We start from the raw sequence: 20,969 nt of genomic DNA, 5'->3' as shown, positions 1-20,969 counted from the left end.
AAAAAAACAGTAAGAATGAAACAAAGGCTAAAGCTAGAGAAAAACACAGCAAGAGAAATGATGTGTGATGTTGATGGACCAATTATCAGAGATACTACTGAAAAGAAAATGACTAATGAAACTGTAAATAAGTCAAATAATTACAAATTGAAACAAAGAGAAGAGAAAAACAATAGAACACATAAGATGGAGAATAATATGAAATGTGAACATATGGTTAATTGGAAGCACAAAAGAAAAGAGAAATGAAGACAAAGGAAATAGTTGAAAAGATAACGGCTAAGAGTTTCAAAAACATTAGAAAATGCTAAACAAAAGATTCAGGCTCAAAGAACTTCAAACAGAACAAAAACCAAAACCAAACCCAAACAAACAATGAGAAACAACAATAGGAAAACCCCACATGTAGACACATTATATTCAAACTGATAACGTAGTGGTGAGATTTAATTGGAAACATTTAATACAATGCAGAGAAAGAAAAATCATTAAGACCATGAGATGAAAAATAGACATATTAGATATAGAGGAACAAAGAAAAGAATTAAAGAAAAACACTCAGCAAAAACTGCAAAAACAGAAGACAATTGTTTGTTGTTTTTAATGAAATTACATGTACACTTACCACATGGCCCTGGAAAGGCAGGCAGAATTTTGGCCCTATGAACTTTGTCCCTTAGTGTTACACTCCTGAATGCTACTTTACATGGTATAAGGGACTTTGCAGATGTAATTAAATTTACTTAAGTTAATTTTAAAATAAGGAGATTATTGGGTGGCCTGCCTGACTCAGCTGGTAGAGCATGCAACTCTTATTCTCAGAGTTATGGGGTTCAAGCCCCACATTGAGCATAAAGATAACTTAATAAAAAATAAAAATAAATAAGTAAAATAGAGAGATTATTTTGTATTATCCAGGTGGGCCAATGTACTCACATGAGCTCTTAAAACTCAAGAGAAAGCTTGGCTGAGGGCCAAAGAAGTTAGAGATAGTCAAAGCATAAGAACAATGCTTCTTTTGCTGGCTTGAAAATAGAGGGGGCCACATGAAAAACATGAGGACAAACTGAATTCTCCCAACACCCTAAAAGTACTTGAAAGCATATTCTGTCAGAGAGTTTATAAATGCAGTCCCACTGACACCTTGATTTTAGTCTTATGAGACCTGAAACAGAGAAATCACTTGAGAGACTCTGAACCTGGAATTCTGACCTATCATAAATAGAGATAGGTTGTCTAAAGCGACTAAATTCATGATAATTTGCTACAGCAGCAATAGAAAATCAATATACTAGGTATTTGTCAAAGAAAAATAAAAATATCTTCACATGAAAATGTTTACACAAATGTTTATTCCAGCTTTATTTGTAATTACTAAAAACTGAAAACAACCTTAATAACCTTCAGCTAATAAATGGATAAGCAGTGTTTCTCTCTTATGCATCAATGATACTTAAAATTCAATACCTATCTGCAACATAAGAAATAACTTTCAATCTAATACCATTTCATTCTGCCCTACAGATGACAATGCCATGAACTAAAATAAAAAGGTATTATTGAAATATAAGATTATCTAATATTCTTTTATCTTATCAACTTTTTCTATATAGGTGTTCACTCTTCTAAAAAAAAACAATGCATTTGGGAGGCTTTATTTCCACTTTCTAAATTCGTATACTATCTAGTATCTTATGTTCTGCTAGATGGTTATAAATTGATTATTAGAAAATTTATTTCAGTATCTTCTCAGGGTTTGAGTTAATGAGTTTATGATTACCAATATTATTCTTCTCTTTTTTTTTTGTTTCATGAACTACATGTTCTGTATCATTTTTCAAAGAGCTTTTCTTTTCAGTATTTTCCAAAAGATAATACTTCTCACATATAACATCTGCTAAAAAATATTTAATAAAATTAACATCCTCTCATGTTAAACAGTCTCAGAAAATTGGAAATAGAAGGGAAATTCCTCAACACGATAAATGATGAATGAGGGGAGAGGCCAAGATGGCTGAGGAGTAACAGGCTGAGATGACATCAGGTAGCAGGAGTTCAGCTAGTTATCAAACCATTCCAAACACCTACAAATCCAACAGGAGATCAAAGACAAGAAGAGCAGCAATACTAGAAACAGAAAATCAACCACTTTCTGAAAGGTAGGACCTGTGGAGAAGTGAATCCAAAGTGATGGGAAGACAGACCATGGGGGGAGGGGCTGGCTCCCGGCAAGTGGGGGAGCAATGGAGCACAAAATCATTACTTTTGGAAGTACTTTTGGATGTCCACTGAGGGACATCGCTCCAGAGCCTAAGCTGGGGTGGAGCCTTCACGGGGACAGCGTGGTCTCAGGTCCTGCGGGGTCATAGAGGGATCAGGGGCTTCTGAGTGTAGCAGAGCTTGCAGGTATTAGAGCAGGGAAGCCGACTACAGAGACAGAGCAGAGGAGTGAGCTCTCAGCACAGGGTTTCCTTAAACTGTGATCTGTGGCACAGTCAGACCACTGCTCTTTGAGCAGGGACCCCACAAGAGGCAGATCTGGGGAGACACCCCTGGAAGAGCGGCAGGGATCTGTTGGGTTTGGAGACTCCAAATGGGGTTGTGTGCCAGAGACAGAAACGCTCAGTCACAGGCTGGGTGAGCTTGGAGCAAGGTCGGAGACCAGGGAGATGGAGGTGATTGAGAGCTTTTCTCCTAGGGCGCCCTGAAGAGTGGAGCCCCGAGCTCTTGGCTCCCTCAGTGCCAGAGATTAGGAGGCCGCCATTTTCATTCCTGTCCTCCAGAGCTCTACAGGAAACGTTCATGGAACAAAAGCTCCCAAGAGCGAACCAGAACAGAACAGGTTACTTAGCCCAGCCCCCGGCAAGGGCCGTGCAATTCTGTCTCAGGCAAAGACACTTGAGAATCACTGCAATAGGCCCCTTGCCCAGAAGATCAGCAAGAAATCCAGCCAAGACCAAGCTCACTGATCAAGGAGAACAGCAGAGTTCCGGAGGAGGGGAAATCAAAGCATGGAATTCATAGCTTTCTCTCCATGATTCTTTAGTCTTGCAAAATTAATTACATTTTTTTAATTTTATTTTTTTCTTATTCTAATTTTTTTAACTTTTACTCTTTCCTCTTTTAGCACTTTTTAACTGGTTTATCTTAACAATATCTTAAAAAATCTTTTTGAACTTTTATTATTGTAGTCATATTTTATCCTTCATTGTATCTAACTTTATCTTTTGTATACACATAGGGTTTTTTAATCTAAAACATTTTGGGATACAACTTCTTCTAATGGATCAAAATATACCCTAAATCTAGCACAGGGTTTGTTCTAGTCTCCAGCCTGAACAAATTCTTTCCACTTTCTTTTCTTTCTTTCCCAACCAACTTATCTTATCAACTTCTTTTAAAATTTTTTTTAAATTTTCATCTTTACAGACATATTCCATCCCTTCATCGTGTTTACCCTTATTTTTGTATATATATGTTTTTCTTTTTTTAAAATTTTGGGAGGTAGTTTCTTCTAAGAGACCAAAATACACCCAAAATCAAGTCGGTGGCTCTGTTCTGTTCATCAGCCTAATATATATATTTTCTTTTTCTTTAAAAAAACTTTTTTTTGAACTTCTTTTTACCCCCTTCATCCCCGTGATTTGGGGTGTTTTCTGATTTGGTTAACACAAATTTTTCTGGGGTATTTGCCACCCTTTTAGTATTTTATTCTCTCATTCATATTTTCTTATCTGGATAAAATGACAAGGTGGAAAAACTCACCACAATAAAAAAGAACAAGAGGCAGTAATGAAGTCTAGGGACCTAATCAATATGGATGTTCCTAATATGTCAGATCTAGAGTACAGAATGATGATTCTCAAGGTGCTAGTTGGGCCCAAAAAAGGCATGGAAGATATTAGAGAAACCCTGTCTGGAGAAATAAAAGCCCTTTCTGGAGAAATAAAAGAACTAAAATCTGACCAAGCTGAAATCAAAAAAGCTAATAATGAGGTGCAAAAAAAAAATGGAGGCTCTTACTGTTAGGATAAAAGAGGCAGAATAGAGAATTAGTGATATAGAAGACCAAATGACAGAGAATAAAGAAACTGAGCAAAAGAGAGACAAACTACTACTGGACCACAAGGGGAGAATTCGAGAGATAAGCGATACCATAAGTGAAACAACTTTAGAATAATTGGGATTCCAGAAGAGGAAAAAAGAGAGGGGAGGTAGAAGGTATATTGGAGCAAATTATTGTAGAGAATTTCCCTAATGTGGCAAAAGGAACAAGCATCAAAAACCAGGAGGTGCAGAGAACCCCCCTCAAAATCAGTAAGAATAGGTCCACACCCTGTCATCTAATAGTAAAACTTAAAAGTCTTAGTGACAAAGAGAAAATCCTGAAAGCAGCCCAGGACAAGAAGTCTGTAACATACAGACTGACTTATCCACAGAGACCTGGCAGGCCTGAAATAACTGGCATGATATATTCATAGCACTAAATGAAAAAAACATGCAGCAAAGGATACTATATCCAGCTAGGTTAATCATTGAAAATAGAAGGAGAGATAAAAAGCTTCCAGGACAAACAAAAACTAAAAAAGTTTATAAACACCAATCCAGCTCTACAGGAAATATTGAAAGGGATCCACTAAGCAAAGAGAGAGCCTAAAAGTAGTAGACCTGAAAGGAACAGAGACAGAATACAGTAACAGTTCATCTTACAGGAAATACAATGGCACTAAATTCATATCTCTCAATAGTTACCCTGAATGTGAATGGGCTAAATGCCCCAATCAAAAGACACAGAGTATCAGAAAGGATAAAAACCCAAAACCCATCCATATGCTGTCTACAAGGTGGAATACAATTTACCATGCTAATGGACATCAAAAGAAAGAAGGGTGACAATTCTTATATCAGATCAAGTAGATTTTAAGCCAAAGACTATAATAAGAGAGGAGGAAGGACACTATATCATACTCAAAGGGTCTGTCCAACAAGAAGATCTAACAACTTTAAATATCTATGCTCCTAACATGGGACCAGCCAACTACATAAACCAATTAATAACAAAATCAAAGAATCACATTGACAATAATACATTAATAGTAGGGGACTTTAACACCCCCTCACTGAAATGGACAGGTCATCCAAGCAAAAAGATCAACAAGGAAATAAAGGCCTTAAATGACACACTGGACTAGATGGACATCACAGATATATTCAGAACATTCCATCCCAAAGCAACAGAATACACATTCTTCTCTAGTGCACATGGAACATTTTCCAGAATAGATCACATCCTGGGTCACAAATCAGGTCTCAACTGGTACCAAAAGATTGGAATCATTCCCTGCATAGTTTCAGACCACAATGCTCTGAATCTGGAACTCAATAACAAGAGGAAAGTTGGAAAGAACCCAAATACATGGAGACTAAAGAGCATCCTACTAAAGAATGAATGGGTCAACTAGGAAATTAAAGAAAAATTGAAAAAATTCATGGAAACAAGTGAAAATGAAAACACAATAGTTCAAAATCTATGGAACACAGCAAAGGCCATCCTGAGAGGAAAATATATAGTGATACAAGCCTTTCTCAAGAAACAAGAAAGGTCTCAAATACACAACCTAGCCGTACACCTAAAGGAGCTGGAGAAAGAACAACAAAGAAAGCCTAAACCCAGCAGGAGAAGAGAAATCATAAAGATCAGAGCAGAAATCAATGAAATAGAAACCAAAACAAACAAACAAACAAACAAACAAAAACACAACAATAGAACAAACCAATGAAACTAGGAGCTGGTTTTTTGAAAGAATTAATAAGATTGATTAAACCCCTGGCCAGACATCAAAAAGAAAAGAGAAAGGTCCCAAATAAATAAAATCATGAAAGAAAGAGGAGAGAGCACAACCAACACCAAAGAAATACAAACAATTATAAGAACATATTATGAGCAACTATGTGCCAGCAAACTTACCAATCGGGAAGAAATGACATATAAACTAGAAACATATAAACTACCACAACTGAACAAGAATGAAATGGAAAACCTGAACAGACCCATAACCAGTAAGGAGATTGAAACAGTCATCAAACATCTCCCAACAAACAAGAGCCCAGGGCAGACAACTTCTCAGGGGAATACTACCAAGCATTTAAAGAAGAATTAATTCCTATTCTCACAAAACTGTTCCAAAAAATAGAAAGGGAAGGAAAACTTCCAAACTCATTTTATGAGGCCAGGATTACCTTGATCCCAAAACCAAAGACCTCACCAAAAAAGAGAATTACACACCAATATCCTTGATGAACATGATGCAGAAATTCTCTCCAAAATACTAGCCAAGAGGAGCCAACAGTACATTAAAAGGATTATTCACCATGACCAAGTGGGATTTATTCCAGGGCTGCAAGGTTGGTTCAACATCTGCAAGTTAATGTGATACAATACATTAATAAAAGAAAGAACAAGAACCATATGATACTCTTAATAGATGCTGAAAAAGCATTTGACAAAGTTCAGCATCTTTTCTTGATCAAAACTCTTCAAAGTGTAGGGATAGAGGGTACATACCTCAATATCATCAAACCCATCTATGGAAAAGCCCACAGCGAATATCATTTTCAATGGAGAAAAACTGAGAGCTTTTCTGCTAAGGTCAGGAACATGGCAGGGATGTCAATTATCACCATTGCTATTCAACATAGTACTAGAAGTCCTAGCCTCAGCAATCAGACAACAAAAAGAAATTAAAGGCATCCAAATATGCAAAGAAGTCGTCAAACTATCACTCTTTGCAGATGATATGATACTTTATGTGGAAAACCCAAAAGACTCCACTCCAAATCTGCTAGAACTCATACAGGAATTCAGGAAAGTGTCAGAATATAAAATCAATGCACAGAAATCAGTTGTATTTCTTTACACCAACAACAAGACAGAAGAAAGAGAAATTATGGAGTCAATCCCATTTACAATTGCACCCAAAACCATAAGATACCTAGGAATGAACCTAAGCAAAGAGGCAAAGAATCTGTACTCAGAAAACTATGAAGTACTTATTAAAGAAATTGAGGAAGACACAAAGAAATGGAAAAATGTTCCATGCTCATGGATTGGAAAAACAAATATTGTGAAAATGTCTATGCTACCTAAAGCAATCCACATGTTTAATGCAATCCCTATCAAAATACCATCCATTTTTTTCAAAGAAATGGAAAAAAGAATCCTAAAATTTATATGGAACCAGAAAAGATCTTGAATAGCCAGAAGAATGATGAAAAAGAAAGCCAAAGTTGGTGGCATCACAATTCCAGACTTCAAGCTCTATTACAAAGCTGTCATCATTAAGACAGTATGGTACTGGCACAAAAGTAGACACATAGATTAATGGAACAGAATAGAGAGCCCAGAAATAGACCCTCAACTCTATGGTCAACTAATCTTCGACAAAGCAGGAAGGAATGTCCAATGGAAAAAAGACATCCTCTTCAACAAATGGTGCTGGGAAAATTGGACAGCCATGTGCAGAAAAATGAAATTGGACTATTTCCTTACACCACATACGAAAATAGTCTCAAAATGGATGAAGGACCTCAATGTGAGAAAGGAATCCATCCAAATACTTGAGGAGAACACAGGCAGCAACCTCTTTGACCTCAGCTATAGCAACTTTTTCCTAGAAATATCGCCAAAGGCAAGGGAAGCAAGGGCAAAAATGAACTATTGGGACTTCATCAAGATCAAAAGCTTTTGCACAGCAAAGGAAACAGTTAACAAAACCAAAAGACAACTGACAGAATGGGAGAAGATATTTGCAAATGACACATCAGATAGAGGGCTAGTATCCAAAATCTATAAAGAACTTATTGAACTCAACACCCAAAGAACCAATAACCCAATCAAGAAATGGGCAGAGGACATGACAGACATTTCTGCAAAGACATCCAGATGGCCAAAAGACACATGAAAAAGTGCTCCATATCACTCAGCATCAGGGAAATGCAAATCAAAACCACAATAAGATACCACGCCAGTCTGAGTGGCTAAAATTAACAAGTCGGGAAACGACAGATGCTGGCGAGGATGCAGAGAAAGGGGAACCCTACTACACTGTTGGTGCGAAGGCAAGTTGGTGCAGTCACTCTGGAAAACAGCATGGAAGATCCTTAAAAAGTTGAAAACAGAGCTACCCTAAGACCCAGCAATTGCACTACTGGGTATTTACCCTAAGGATACAAGTGTAGTGATCCGAAGGGGCACATGCACCCAAATGTTTATAGCAGCAATGTCCACAATAGCCAAACTATGGAAAGAACCTAGATGTCCATCAACAGATGAATGGATAAAGAAGTGGTATATATATACAATGGAATACTATGCAGCCATCAAAAGAAATGAAATCTTGCCATTTGTGACGACATGGATGGAACTAGAGGGTATTATTCTGAGCAAAATAAGTCAATCAGAGAATGACAATTATCATATGATCTCCCTGATATGAGGAAATTGAGATGCAACATGGGGGGTTTGGGGGATAGGAAAAGAATAAATGAAACAAGATGGGATTGGGAGGGAGACAAACCATAAGAGACTCTTAATCTCACAAAACAAATTGAGGGTTGCCTCGGGGAGGGGAGTGGGGAGAGGGTGTTTGGGTTATGGACACTGGGGAAGGTATGTGCTATGGTGAGTTCTGTGAAGTGTGTAAACCTGGCGATTCACAGACCTATACCCTTGGGGCTAGTAATACATTATATGTTAATAAAAAATTATAAAAAATAATGTATGAATAACCAAAGTGTAGTATATAAAATTATGATGGAATATCATTCAACTATAAAAATAAATAAAGTACTGATACATGGAACATGATGAGTCTCCAAAACATGGTAAATGAATGACGCCAAACACAAAAGGTCACACACTGTATGATTTCATTTATGCAAAATATGTGAAATAGATAATTCCATAGAGAAAGAATGCAGACTGCTGGTTTCCAAGGCCTGGGAGAGGTCAAGTATGGAGAAACTTTTTAATTTGTAAGGTGTTTACTTTGGAGTGAGCTAAATGTTTAGGAACTAGATAGGTATGTTGGTTACATAATATTGGGAACATACTAATAGCCACTGAATTGTTCACTTTAACATGGTTTGTGTTACATGAATTTTTGCCTTACTAAATTATTTAAAAAAAATAATGGTTTCAAACTGCAGATGCTCATCTTCCCCAGATGCTTATCAGTGGGCAAAATTGACTTGCATACAGGGAGAAGTATGTAGTAGTCATGACCGTTAAGAAGCTGAGGCAGCAGCTGAGTTCTGATTGCTCATGTTACTCTGTGGACAGCCCACAAGATTGGTTTCCTTTCTTCTTTCTTTGGGTATGGAGGGTGGTAAGTACAGGAGTGGCTTGTAGTAAGCCTAAACAAAGTCTAGCTAAGGAAAAGATCATGTCTGAAGTCTTGGCTCTTCTATCTACAAAATGACAATCACATAATCAATAGAGTTGATTATACATTCATAATGTTTTTCTCTTACACAGTTTTTGTCACTGCAGTTTCCATCCTTTTTTTTTTTTTTTTTAAGATGTTATTAATGGGGTGCCTAGGTGGCTCAGTCTGTTAAATGTCTGTCTTCAGCTCAGGTCATGATCCTGGAGTTTCAGGATCATGTCCTGTGTCAGGATCCCTGCTCAGTGGGAAGTCTGCTACCCCCTCTGACCCTAACCCCTCTTGGGCATTCTCCCTCTATCTCACTTGCTCTATCTCAAATAAACAAATAAAATCTTTAAAAAAAGAAAAAATAAAACATTTTATTTATTTGAAAGAGAGAGAGAGAGAGAGAGAGCATGAGCAGAGAGGAGGAAGCAGAAGGAGAGGGAGAAGCAGACTCCCCAGTGAGTAGGGAGCCTGACATGGGGCTAGATGTCAGGACCCTGAGATCATGACCTTTGGAGCTGAATGCAGATGCTTAACCAACTGAGCCACGGAGCATCCCTGCAGTTTCCATTTTAAATTGCCTTTTTCCCCTTAAATAATAAATTGTATTTGGAATGCTTTTCAGTGGCTTAGACTGCTACTTCTTTCCCCTAATATTTGTTTCTTTGTAGTCTTTGATCATCAAGTTTTCCTCATTGGTAAGATTATAATCAAGAAGATTGAATGTTTTAGATTATTTCTCTATTTATGTAAATATTGTGAATACTAGAAGGACCGTAAGTATCATGCCATGCTAATAACTGGCTTTCTGCTTTCTGACTGTCTGAGTAATTCAAATAACTAACCAACATCTGATTCTGACACAAGGCCACTCATAAACAGACTGAACAAAACATTATCTACTTTATTCTCTATGCTTAAAATTGTCTGTTGCAATTCTTACCACATCACCATTTCTTATTCATTCTTCCCTATTAAGTTTAATAGTCTCTATTAGATTCCCTTTGATCACTCATCTTAGATGTCTGTGTACTTTCGTGACATACAATAGGATAACATCATGTCTCTCTTTCCCCTGCTTATCTCTTCTAAATAATCTATGCTGGTTTAAAATTTAAGGGCTATTCCATTAGGCTATGGTTATGATTTAGTCATGATTGAAGTCTGAAGTTAATATTTAAGGCTTCTGTTGACATATGTAACAAAAATCAATCATATATCCTTCTGCAGGAAGACATAGATAGGAAAGACATTTATGCCAAGGAAAAGAGGAGAAATTCGGCTTTGAGAATACTCCCTGGTATTTGAATTGCTAGGGAAAAGATTTTTGTTCCATGTTTGTGATTTCAAATGTCTTCTTTGAGCAGCCTGTAGATTCTAGATGTATTTTGTCAAAGAGTTATTGACACTCAAAATTCCTTTACCTTACCTCACTCCACACTGTGCTTTTCTCCTGACCTATTGCTTTTGGCATTTCACTTTCTTTCATTTTCTTTTGGTGATTGTTATATATGAACTTATTGCCACTTCATGTTAAATGTATCGAGAGATGGTAAGATTTCCTTGACTGTGTGGATATGTATATGTTTAACCTGTATGCACCTTCCAAATATTTATTCTACAGAATGTGCATTGTTTGATGTATTAATGAAATGACAATTTGAAGTTTGCAAAGGCTGTCTATTCCCTCTGCATTCTTGCACTATATTAAACCATTACTGACATTTTTAAAATGTCAGTTATCTTTTCTTTCTTCTTAATATAATTTCAAGGGATATAGTGTTCAAGAAAATCAATCCTGTTAATCTTCTAGATGTTCTGAGTCTCCTATGTAATATTTCTTTGCGGTGAATGGTTTTGCCCTATCTGATGGAGTGACAGTGCTAGTTTAGTCCATTACCTATTGCTTTTTATTTTTACTTTGGTCAAAAAATTTACAATTATTTGAAAAAATTTAAATCATTTTTAAATAATGTTGAGACTGCTTCTTTTAGGTGAAGAAGAAATTTCGAAATAGAATTTCAACTTATGGACATGTGGAACTTGACACTATTATAAAACCATACACGTTATATACATATGTTACATATGTATGTATATGTGTGTGTATATATGTGTGTGTGTCTGTGTGTATACATACACAGAATCCTAAATAAAATATAGTCCTAAATAAAATACAATCCTAAATAAAGTATAATTAAATAGATATTAAATACATATTACTACAATAAGGTATAATATACCCAATATAAACCTATATAGTAAGACTCCTTAAATTAATCCAAACTCTTGATAATAAAAAATTCATTATTTTAAAAAGTGTTTGAATGAATGAGCTATCCAATAATACATAGCACTTCCTCATTTTTCTACTATTAGAGTTTTAGAGTAAGTAAATTTTCCTTTTACTTACTTTTCATCCAGATTTCTCCAAGCATCTGACAGCAAATGATGAATTATTAAAATTTTCTTCTAAGGTACATATAAATTTTATCTGTTTTAAAGAGAAACTAAAGCTTTCTAGCATAGTCTTATGCCAAATATCAGGGAAGACATTTTTGACAGGGTATGAATAGCGGTCAATTTGTCTCACTCTCCCAAGGATAGACAAAATTTTAAAATATATATGTGAGAAGCCAGTTCGAGGAGAACTTTACATTCTCCTCTCTCCTTATACACATCTTCCCCTCAACCCCCAACTGACTTACTGCTTCTTTAAATAATTAGGCAGTAAGGAAGTGTAAAGTTTAAGGAATAAGTAAAAGTCACTTTTTAAAAGTAGTTAAAATGACTGTTTTACTGGGTGAGAAGAAAACCTACCATGATATAAGTATGTCCTTTAAGTTTGTAAGTTTGTAAGATGGTTGTTTAGTGAATCACTATAGTGTATCCAGAGTCTGAAAGGTCTGAATTTAGATTCTTTCTCCTAACTGGGTGACTAGCTATATAACTATTCCTAAGTCATTTAGCTTCTGTAAGACTTAGTATTCTGACTGAAGACTAAAAACAGGATTTTATTTATTTAAGATTTTATGATTTTAGAGAGAGAGAGAGTGCATGCATGCACAAGTGGCGGGAGGGGCAGAAGGAGAAGGAGAGAGAGAAACATACTCCCTGTTGAATGGGGAGCCCAAACCTCGATTCCAGGACCCTGAAATCATGACCTGAGCTGATGTCAGACACTTAACCCAGGCACCCCACCAGGATATTGTTTACGAAATGCTCAATACCTTTGCATGGTACATACTAAATAAGCATTGTTATTACTCTTATGCAATGGTAGATTGTGTTAATACCTAGTCTAGGAATATAAGTAACAAGCCTAATTGTTAATTAGTTAAATGAAATTTGGAGCATTCTTATTTTTTCCAATTTTTCTTACTGTGGTTAAAATAACACATAACATAAAATTTACTATCTTTACCAGTTTTAAGTGCACAGTTCACTGGTATTGAATACATTCTCATTGTTGTGCATCCATCACCACCATCTATCTCCAGAACTCTTCACCTTGTAAAATTGAAGGTCTGTACTCCTTAAACAGTAACTCACAATGACTCCTGCTTTTCAATCCTGGCAGCTACCATTCTACCTTCTTCTTCTTCTTCTTTTTTAAATTAAATCTTCCCTTTCCCCAACATGACAGCCTGTTGTAATCATCAATCTGTAGAACACTTTGGGTAATATGGACATTTTTACAATATCAGTTCTTCTAATCCATGACCACAGGTGATCTTTCCGTTTATTTGTGCCTTCTTCAATTTCTTTCATCACTGTTTTATAGTTTTCAATACACAAATCCTTCATGTCCTTGGTTTAATTTGTTCCTATGTATTTTATCCTTTTTGATACTTTTGTAACTGGTATTGTTTTCTTATATTTTTGGATAGTTCATTGTTAGTGTATAGAAATACAACTGCTTTTATTTCAAGTTTTTCTTTAAATTCCAGATAGTTAACATACTGAGTCATATTAGTTTCAGGTATACAATATGGTGATTTAACACTTCCATACAACACCTGGTGCTCATCACAAGTGCTCTCCTTAATCCCCATCTTCTATTTAAGCCATCTGCCCACCCACTTCCCTTCTTATAACCATCAGTTTGTTCTCCATATACACTACTTTTTATATGTTGAGTTTGTATCCTACAACTTTATCAAATTCACTTTTTTAGTTTTACCAGTAATTTTGGTGGAGTCTTTTGGGCTTTTTCTATGTAAGATCATGTCACCCACAAACAGAGACAACTTAACTTCTTCCTTTCCAATTTGGATGCCTTTTTTTTTTTTTTCTTGCCTGATTTCTCTGGCTAAGATTTTGAGTACTATGTTGAATAGATGAGGTGACAGTAGGCACCCTCTCTTGGTCCTGCTCTTAGAGGAAAAAACTTCCAGTTTTTCATTATAGAGTAGGATGTTGGCTATAGCACTGTTGTATATAGCATTTTTTATGTTGAGGTACACTATAAAAAATAAAAATTATAGACCAATATCCTTGATGAACATAGATACAAAAATCCTCATTGAAATACAGCACATTAAAAGGATCATATACCACAAGTGGGATTCATTCCTGGGATGAAATGGTAGTCAATAAACATGATTTACCACATTAACAGGATAAAAGATAAAAAATCACATGATCATCTCAATAGATGCAGGAAAATAATTTTTTTTAAATTCAACATCCTTTAATGAAAAAATTCTAAATAAATTGAGTATAGAAGGAAATTATCTTGACATAATAATGAAGCTTTCAAATAATCACATATTAACCATAGAAATCCTAACAGGGAAGAAAAAAATAAGGAGTTTCTTATGAAGAACTATATAGTTGGATATTTGCAATAAAGTCCACTATAGTAGAAGCTCTTTTATTTTTATTTTTTTAAATTTTATTTATTTATTTTGACAGAGAGATCACAAGTAGGCAGAGAGGCAGGCAGAGAGAGAAGGGGAAGCAGGCTCCCTGCTGAGCAGAGAACCCGATGCAGGGCTCGATCCCAGGACCCTGAGATCATGACTTGAGCTGAAGGCAGAGGCTTTAACCCACTGAACCACCCAGGCACCCCAGTAGAAGCTTTTTTAAAGAGTAGAAAATGGAACTCGTATTTCTCCATTTAAGACACCACACTGGCAAGAAATAGATATTTATTAAAATTGTTAAACGAATTAAACTGAAGGGGTCCAGGGTCCTACATATATTATAAAACACTTAGTAAATTTTTGAGAATAAATGAGCTCTTATTGTTACCTCTAGTTGTGTTCTATACCCAACCTGGGGTGCACTAAAAGAAAAGAAATAGGGACAGTATAAACAGAGGAAATTTAATCAGAAAGAGGAGGAGAAATGAGGGAATTTTTCTGGAAGGCAGAGTATAATACAGGTCAAGATGCTATAGAATTACCAAGGATCCCTAGTAGCAAAAACAGATCAGAGGATGTTGAGCCAAATGTTTTGTGACTCAGAGATATGTTAGGTTTACAGAGAAGTATCAGAAATGACTAAACACTTATAAAAATAAGAAGAAAAGAATTGGACAAACTCAATGTAAGTATGACTAAAGCTCTATGAATTCAAGTGCAGCATTATCATGTAAATGTTCTAAACCAGTTGATCTACATCTACATCTGGACATGTGAAGTATAAATCAATTCAATTGGACATGATGATTATCCACCATGTAGCAGGATTTATGCAAGCATCTGTGGAGATGTGTATATATATATATTACACACACACACACACACACACATACACACACATATGGGTGTATGTACATGTGTGCATATATATATATATATATATATATATCATGTGTACACATATCATGTATCTATTCTTAAAAATTAAAAATCTAGCAGAAAAGAAAGATTCATAATTTAAATACACTGAAAATGCTGTTTCATGAAGGCTGTGCTACTGAATCTGAATATTTGCAAAAAGAGGATTTTGAAAGTCAATTTGTTTTTAAATAATAAGGAAGCTAACTGGGTCAGATATAGGGACTCCAGAAGTAGACACTCCTCTTTTGTTTTCAGACAGGAGGAAGACTGAATCAACAACAACAACAACAACAAAAATGGCTGATAATGTTATGTAATACGGTGAGTCAGTGTTTCAGCCTTTCTCTGTATAATGATCAGTCTCCTTTGCAAGTGACTATAACAGAATTCTATTTTTCACTAGATAGGTATGTGAAGAGTGCAGGAGAGTGCCTCACTTAGAATCAATGATACAAAGGATCATTTTGTGAAGGGCTGGTACCCTTCTAATGGAGAATCAAATGAACCTTGTCTTTTTAAAAAATGGAGATGTAATAACTGTCCTAAAGCCTTCTGAGAATAATCCCATTACAGCCAGTATCTCTTCACATTGAATGACATGGGAATAAAGTTGGAAAGACAACTTTATGCATAGGGATTTACTCAAAATTCTTGATTTTAAAGGACCTGGATAAGCTTCCTCATTTTTTTGGGATTCAAGCCATCACAGAAAGAAATTCTAAGAAGTCACAAATAAAAGCCCACATTTTCTGGGACCTTTCCATGTAATTTTGCCCAATAATTGTGATTAATTTAAAGCATTATCTAATGCAACTTAACTTTTAGAAGTGTGTAATAGTTTTCATACAATCGTAGTCACTGAAATGGGAATAAAGATTAGATCCTGCTTTAGGATTTGAAAATAAGAAATAAGTTCATTTCATGGTTATTTAGTCTTTGTTTTGTTTTTCTACACAAGTGAAAAGTTGTCTTTCCTCCTTTAATTGGGTAATGAACTATTTTCATAAATAATAATAGGATTATGCAAGTAAAACAAGAAAAGTGTAATTTTTAAAAAGAGGGGCAACTAACAGAATAGAGTGAAAGAGAGTTCTGTTGGAGATATACACTTCTCCCATCAGGCAAAAGCATAGCTGACCCACACAACCTTCCTTATGTTAGGAGTAGGACATATTCTCACATTTTGCATCCTAGTGGACGCAGCCTAAGAAAACTTCTGCATTGTGTTTGCCTTCTTCAAGTTACTAAGCTTCACCAGGACTGATTCCTTGAAATGTTAGACTTGTATGCTTTGGATCAATGCTTAAGGAAGGATAGTGCATTTTTAGATCGGATCGCAGGGCTATCTGTGATGTGTCTCCATTTCCTGCATCATCATTACTGGTTTTTCTTTCCCCCTTAATTTCATATGCCTGAGTGAGTGTTTTCTTTTTTCCTATGATATGAGTTGCTCTATTATTTGAAGGATCACAGAAACTCCCGTCTGAAGGAACATAATATATGAAATCTACATTGCTTAGGTTCTTCAATTTTCCCTTCTGCCACATATTATAATTTTCCTTTTTATAATTTAAACATTCCCAAACATGAAGACTTTTGAGATTATGTAGTAAGAATCTGTACTGATAATTTTTTTCTAGCCCCTGTGTATTTCTGATCAATGTAGACATTGACCACAGAGACATTTACTTAAATCTGTCCCTGTCATTTGTGGGGCCAAAAAGTTGAAACTAATCTAGAATTTCTGGTAAAAAATATTTCCCTTAAAGAATCAATTTCTCAAAAACAAAGACAATTATGTTATATTTCAGAACAATATCAATCATATTCTTTTAATAAAACATAGGGCAAATTTTTGTGATTGAAGTGTTGAGCAGCAACATTTTTATTCCTCCCAAATAGCTGTTCACAATACATGTAAGTGAACACTACTCCTTTAAAAATTTTGTGATGAAGTGGGTAGTTTAAAATGAATAAGGATATACTTATATGTACTATGAAAGAGAGCCCTTCTGTTTTTCAAATACTCTGAATCCTCATACGAAATTTATTTCTTGCACATTATGTTCATTCAGATTTATGTATTTATTATTTCTTAATTTAAAAATCAAATAAAAAGCTCCTTTCATGACTGCCTCAAGTTAAATACATTATTATTGTGAAAAAATTGAATATAACCATGCATAAGTATAAAAGTGAGTGGAAACTCATATGAACTGCAACTGGAAGCAATATTTTTGCCTTATGTCAGAAATTTTCAACTTATCAAAAGAAACTAAAACACACATTTCTATCTGAAGCATGGAATCTATGATAATTTCATAGTTAATAATCTTCTATTAGAAAGATATCAACCACGTCTGCACAAATAAAATATTCTATTCCTGATTGTCTTAAATATTATTTGAAATTTTCTGCCAAATGTTTTAAAATAAAGGTTTTTAATGAATTGCATGATCTCTGGCAAGGACCTCACAGTGCCCAGAATGGTTAGGAGAGAAGGATGCATCAGGGTAAGCCTCCAGGGAGCCTTACGGAAGTGCAGAGAAGTGGCAGCTCGCTTGTTGTGTTTACACTGCATTCATTCTCAAGTGTTTTGTTATTAGTTATGCTTAAAGTATGTTCATATCCTTTCTTTATGTGTTAGCTTACTATTGAACTCTAACTTTACGGCCTCGGAGAAGAATCCATGTCATGGTTACTTCCAACTAATGAAAAGTAGAAATTTAGTTTGTGTGTGCTCAGTAATATGTTAGGATCACAGTGCGAAACAGGGCAGACTCCTATCTGGAGTGTTTTAATAACTTTACAAATTTGATAAAAAGGTTTATTACTCACAGGCCCTGAAAAGCATGCAGCACACCTGGGGCCACAAGCAAGGTTGTGGGAAGAGAAAGAGAGAGCACCCTGGTCTGGGATTCTGCCTTTACTGGGCTCCAAGACCCGGGCCTGGGGTTTCAACAAACTCACTATTTATTGGTATAGTTAAAACAAGTGTGGGAATTTAAAGCACTGGAAGAGAAAAAACAAGTTGCCTAAATAGCCATTTATCGAAATCAACTAAGATCTCTAAAACACAGGAGACTGGAGGTTGGGAGGGTCTTTTAGTCCTTCATGTAGTTCTGTGGCTGGCAATGTGTTTGTTTATTCAAGATAGTCATCTTTGAAATGAATGCCTCAGTAATCAAAGCTTAAGTCACTCACTTGCATTACAGAAAAAGAAAAACCAACTGTTCCCGGCTTAGACTACAACAATTCATTATATTCCTGAGTACCTTTAAAAATAGAATTTATTTTTAGAACAGTTTTAGATTAGCAGAGAAAAAAGAGAAAATAACACGAATAGTTCCATTTACCATGTTTCCAATTTCCCTTATTAATATCTTATATTAATATGGTATAACTGTTACATTTAATGAGCTAATACTAATTTGTTACAATTAACAAAATTTCTCACTTTGTTCAAATTTCCTTAGTTTTTTCCTAACAGCCTTTTTTTTTTTCCTATTCTAGGATCCCATCCAGAATACATTACATTTAGTTATAATACATTTCTGTAGACTTCTCTTGACTTTGTTTTGTAGACCTTCCTTTGATGACCTTGACAGTTTTGATGAGTGAACTATTTTGTAGAATTCTCTCCTATCAGAATTTTTTTCGTTTCCTATCTGATTTTTTTCATGATTGGTATGGGGAAATGGGCTTTTAGGAAGGAAGTCCATAGAGGTAAAATGTCATTTTCATCACCTCACTCCAAGGTTACATAATGTCAATGTGATTTATCACTGATATTAACCTTCATTATCCAGCTGAGATAGTGTAGGTTTCTTAACTGAACAGTTAGTCTTATCTCCACAGCCCCCTCCTTCCATCCTGTACACTGAAAGAAAGTCCTTAGAAGAAGGCTATACTTAGGGAGTAGTACATGACTTGCTTCCCCCTACTACTGAAATTCTTTGGAATTCTTTCGCCAGGAATAATTATTTCTTTCTCCCCATTTATTTATTAATTCAATCATTTATATCAGTATGCACTCATGAATACTTATTTTATATTTTGAGTTATAATTTATTTTTTGTTGCTTGAACTGTTGCAGTATTAGCCTCAGGAGATATTTCAGATGGCTCTTGTGTCCCTCTGACTTAACCACATCAATGTAAATTTTAATTTTTTCAGGCATTTTCATACTTTCTGGTACTAAGAAAAGCTCTAATTCTATATATATTTCTTGCTCAGTCCTAGAAACATATATTTTAACATATGGATGTTAATTTTATATATATATATACATATATATATATAAAATAAATTCTAAGAAAGTCTGGCTCCTTTTATTGGAAAATGATATTAGATCAGAATGTAAGGTGTACTCTTTTGTCCTGGAGAGTCCCATTTCCAAGCCTATTCAGCTTGTGGAGCAAAGAAATATAATTATTCATATTAACTCATGTATACACACATATCTACATCTTGACTGCTTTCAATTTTTTTGTGATTATGAATAAATCTGCTAGGAATATTTGTTAGCTGTCTTTTGTGTAGACACAAGTATTCAAAACATTTGGGTGAAAATCTAGAAGGCTGATTCCTAGATTTTGTAAAACTGTATTTAATTTTGCGAGAAACTAATAACTTAATGTCTTCCAAAGTGGATGCATCATTTTCCATTCTCGCCATAATAAATGGAGTGTTTGTGTGGTCTTTCAATTTCACCAGCAAATGCTAGGTTTTGGGATGTTTGCTATACATATATATTTTTTTATCCAGTCTTAAAATATATATTTCTTAACAGAAGGGTGTAGTACATTTACATCTTTGTAATTATTGGTGGTTTTCCTTCCTGCTTTCTTTTTGTGTGCTGTTTACTTACTGAGATTTTTGTTTCTTTTTCTCTCATTTTGAAGTATCTTGCATTGAAGTTTTTTTCTCTCTCTACAATATATAATACATCTTTTAGTGGTTATCCTTGACATTTTAAGATGCATATCTAATAAAGTCTAGTACTACTAAATATATATTTATGCATCTTTTTGCTTTTCTGCTTTTGTTTCCTATCAACTATCCTGCTTCATTTTAAAATTCTACAAACTGTTAATTACTTTAATTATTTCATACAATCAATGTTTAGCTTTAGATATATGTTATTGTTTTCTTTATTTTGCTGCTTTTCAAATTTCACGTATTCCTTCTGTAATCACTTTTCTTCATTTCAGGAACTATGATATTTAGAAATTCCTTTGGTGGGGGGTTTGTTGATTTCAGATTTTTTTTTTTATTCTGGCATATTTGAAAAGATCTTTATTTCAGCTTCATTCCTTTTTTTTTTTTTTTAAGATTTTATTTATTTATTTGACAGAGATCACAAGCAGGCAGAGAGGCAGGCAGAGAGAGAGGGGGAAGCAGGCTCCCCGCTGAGCAGAGAGCCCGAGGCGGGGTTCGATCCCAGGACCTTGGGATCATGACCTGAGCCGAAGGCAGAGGCTTTTAACCCACTGAGCCACCCAGGCGTCCCTCAGCGTCACTCTTGAAATAAACTTTGCTGGCTATATAATTGCTAGTTGGCAGCTACTTTGTCTCAACACATTGAAGATACTATTCCAGTCCATTCTGGCTGCTTTCACTTCAATGCATTTTTGATTTTGGAAAGTTGTTGTCTAAATCAAATTTGTAAGTAGGTAATCCTTTTTCCCTATGACTTCTTTTGTACCCTGAGTTCCTGTAGTTAGCCTGCCATGTGTCTAGATGTACG

The sequence above is a fragment of the Enhydra lutris genome, unplaced genomic scaffold (genome assembly GCF_002288905.1).
Source record: "Enhydra lutris kenyoni isolate GAN:26980312 unplaced genomic scaffold, ASM228890v2 scaffoldscaffold19, whole genome shotgun sequence".
NCBI lineage: Eukaryota > Metazoa > Chordata > Mammalia > Carnivora > Mustelidae > Enhydra > Enhydra lutris.
Note: the sequence above shows the minus strand (reverse complement) of the source record.